At 45.3% G+C, this 3,697-nt stretch overlaps 1 pseudogene; it reads right to left on the bottom strand.

Moving 5' to 3' along the window:
* Positions 1 to 429: 429 nt before the first annotated feature.
* LOC118881640 lies at positions 430 to 3,077 on the bottom strand (annotated as a pseudogene).
* Between the last annotated feature and the right edge of the window lie 620 nt (positions 3,078 to 3,697).

Here is a 3,697-nt window from a genome sequence, read left to right as displayed (position 1 = left end):
GTAGATGAGAGAAGGTCACGAGGGCTTAGTAGGAGTCATGAGATGAGTCATGACTAGACCCCAAGGCCCCAGGTCTTCAGGCTAATCATCCATCCACTGTGGTACCCTGCCATCTTTCCCACCCCCAGGACCCTCTTAGCATTTATCAGCCAGACAGGTTGGGACACGTTGTATTTCATTGTTAAGACCTCCTCTTCATCAACTAGAGGTTTTCCCTTCCTCCTACACTCTTTTCTCCTTCCTTCTTACGTCAACCCCATCTGTTGCTGAATCCATCACTGGGATGACAGCGTTCTGATGATGTATTCACATAATACATTATCAAAGTGCCAGTCCTGATGGCCCTGTGATGTATGAAGCTGGCGCTTGTCAACGCCCTGCAGTTCCAACAGAACCATCCATCACAGCCGCGTCCTCTTCATGGGGGCACTACACGGAGACACCTTCCTAGGGAGATGAGGAACCAGGTGAATGTAACACCAGGGAGGTATCCAGAGAGATGGGCAGAATGCATACATTAATCCTGAACTGGAAAGGAGTGCGTTACGGGCTACCCTTGCTGAGCCTAGCGTTCATTCAAACGCATTCACCCAAATACGTCAAGCCAGGTGCTCTTCTGGACGTTGAGGATCAGATGATAATACTGACAACAATGCATGTTGCTTGAGCTCTTCTTATTCATCAGACACTGTGGTAAATGCTTTATAGATGTTATTGCGTTGCGTGCCCCCTGTAATCCCACTTACACGATGCCTCCATTTTCAGACGAGAAAATAAAGGCACAGAGACACTAAGCACCTAGACGTGGTGGTTCCAGCATTTGAACCTCAAATACTGACCTCAGAATCTATTCCCTTACCCATTAAGCCTAACAGGAGGGGCAGGCCCTCACATAAGGTAAGGGCTTGGTACTACGTGTACAATATATGTACACTCTAATGCTAACAGCAACCTGCGAAAGTAGGTTTTACTAATGCCATTTTGCAGATGAGGACACTCAGAGGGGTCACGCTGCTGGGAAATGGTAGAATTTGATCTTGCATTAGTCTGACTTCAAATCCACTCATCTTAGATTGCAAGGCACAGTGGGTGGGCAGGAGTGAGGGGTCTAGACTCAGACCCGGCTTCAAACGCAACTCCACCACTATCCAGCTGTGTGACAGTGCAAAAAGTAATGAGCTCCTCTGGGATAATAAAATAGATTAAAATGTTAGAGGATTAGAATGGTGCCTGGCACATAGTAAGCACTCAAGTGAAGTTATTATGTTGTTACTACTACTACTACAATTCCTGCCACCATCACCGCTGTTAATACGACGTTCCTGCTACTAGTATACAACACCACTTCCCTGCAGGCTGATTGGTTTGCTGATTGACTGATTGACTCAAACATGAAAAATCAAGAGAAAGTGGTACAAGAGAAAAGAAAGGGTCTATGAACAGAAGAGAAAATGAAGGTTGGGTCATGGTTTCTCATCAGAAAATGAAGCTCTGTTGACCTCTCTCCATCTTGCTTAATGTGAACTGTGGATCTGATGGGACTTTGCAGGCAGACAGATTTACCATCACCAGGTTCTTTTAGCCCTAGTTGGCCAAAAAGAGCTTTCTCTTTGCCTGGGAGCCAGAATGATCAAATAACTTTCAAAATAAACAAATCAGAAATCATACTGTCTTTTCCATTGGTAACAAGTCCTGGCAGATAGAATGCTGAGATTTCAGTTGCTTTCTTTCCAGAGATACTAGATCACCTACAAGACAAAGTATGAATCTTTTCTCTTCAGTGATTAGGACTCTGCCAACCTTAGCACATGTCTGCCCATGTATTATGTGAGGTTACCCATGAGATGTAATTTAAGGTGCTTTCTTATGACCTACTTAAGGAACTGCCCTGGTTTCTAAAATTTCACCACTAAATATGCAACCTTTTTGGTCTTAAAGTTGTGTCATCTTTAAGAACCTTCTTGAAAATGTGTGTAACTCAACAAAGATATTTTCTAGAAGACACAATTCTCAAGCTGCACTCATTTCTCTTAACTCAGTCTATCCTCACAACAATCCCATTTTGCAAATGAGAAAACAGATGAAGTGAAGTGAAGCGGGTTGCACCTATGTATTAGCCCAGGCCATACTTGAACTTGGATCTCTTCAGCTACAAAGACTTTTCCATTCTTCCATGTGGATTTGGAGAGAGGAACTCCTGGGAAGGGTGAGGCAGAAGATAAAGACTTATTGAGATTTTGAGATGGGAAAGAGCATAGGAATAAAAGTCTGATAGAGTTGGATTTTAGACTCAGCCCTTACTAGCCCTATGACCTCAGTAAGGCCATTTAACTGTCAGGACTAAAATTCCTCCCTGTAGAGGGGAGTTTTGGGGAAAATGGATACATGTATATGTATAGCTGAGTTGCTTTACTGTGCACCTGAAACTATCACAACATTGTTAACCTGCTGTACACCAATATAAAATAAAAAGTTAAAAAAAATAAAATTCCTCCCTGTAAAATAATGGTGACAATAATAATCAATTCATGGGATGGCTGGAGAGATTAAATGGTTTATTATGTGATGGTGTTGATTCCACTCTTAACCCATAGGAGGTGATTACTAAATATTTCTTTTTCTTTTTCTTTTTTTTTTTAGAAAAAGCACATGACTTTATTATTCCCAGCACAAAGGGCAGGTCTTCGCAGAACGAGGGGGCAAGTTCTGACGGCTGGGAGGGGGCCCCTACTTGCATGCATGAGTGGGTTCCGCAAGACCACAATGACCGAGTCCCCCGCAGGCACATCTTTGAGATGTAGCGGTCCTTGTTCACTGGCTTGGAGTTCTTCTTGCCCTTACCATTCTTGGGGACTTCGGTCCACAACTCTTTCACGTTCTCCAGCACCATGTTGCAGTGTCTTGTCGAAGGCCTTCACGTGGCCCAGGAGCTTCTTGTGGCGGCAGTTGAGCACTTGGGTGTTGTTCTTGACCGACTGGGTGAGCACGGGGAGTGGCCGCGTGTGAAACTCCTCCCCCTCCCGCTTCGGCGGCTCCGCCGGGGTCATCGCACTCTTCGGCTTGTTGAGGAGGCACATGGTGGCAGTGGTGGTGGCCGCGCTCTCAAGTCGCTACTGTCTCCTCTGCGTTGCTTCATCCTCTTTTCACTTTTCACTGCCTGCTTCTCTGAATTCTAAAAGTACAAATTCTGAACTAGATCAATAATGTAGATCAGCCTCATGGCGTCCCAGAAAGTGACTCCCAGCACTGAGATACTTTGTCAATGGATACAATGCATGGCCTCTTTCTACCTAGAGCAAAGACAGAGTTGACACGCTGTTGTTGATTTCGCCTTTCACTAAAGCCACGGAATCTGCCTGCCTTTGAACTGGTCATGGCTGAGAACCACACACCACCTTTAGAAGAGGTCTGGCCTCCAAGAAAATCTCAAATATCACGGGGCCACAGCTGGCGAGATGCCTCTTACCTGGGCAGGGTGGAATGATTTATACCTGATCTGTCAGAGGTCACCAAGCAGCTCAAAGCTAAACTGAAAGATTAAGAATTGATCCAGATGTAATAACAACCCTGACTAGACATCCAGGCTTCCACTGGCTGCCCTTAAGGCACTAGGCAGGCGGCCTCAGTTTGCAGAGGGTAGGGGATGTTCTGGAGCTGTCCTGGGGTGCACCCAGAATCTGAGGCTGAATTATGAATT

Source organism: Balaenoptera musculus, chromosome 15 (genome assembly GCF_009873245.2).
Source record: "Balaenoptera musculus isolate JJ_BM4_2016_0621 chromosome 15, mBalMus1.pri.v3, whole genome shotgun sequence".
Taxonomy (NCBI): Eukaryota; Metazoa; Chordata; class Mammalia; order Artiodactyla; family Balaenopteridae; genus Balaenoptera; species Balaenoptera musculus.
This window is presented reverse-complemented; position numbering and strand designations above follow the sequence as displayed.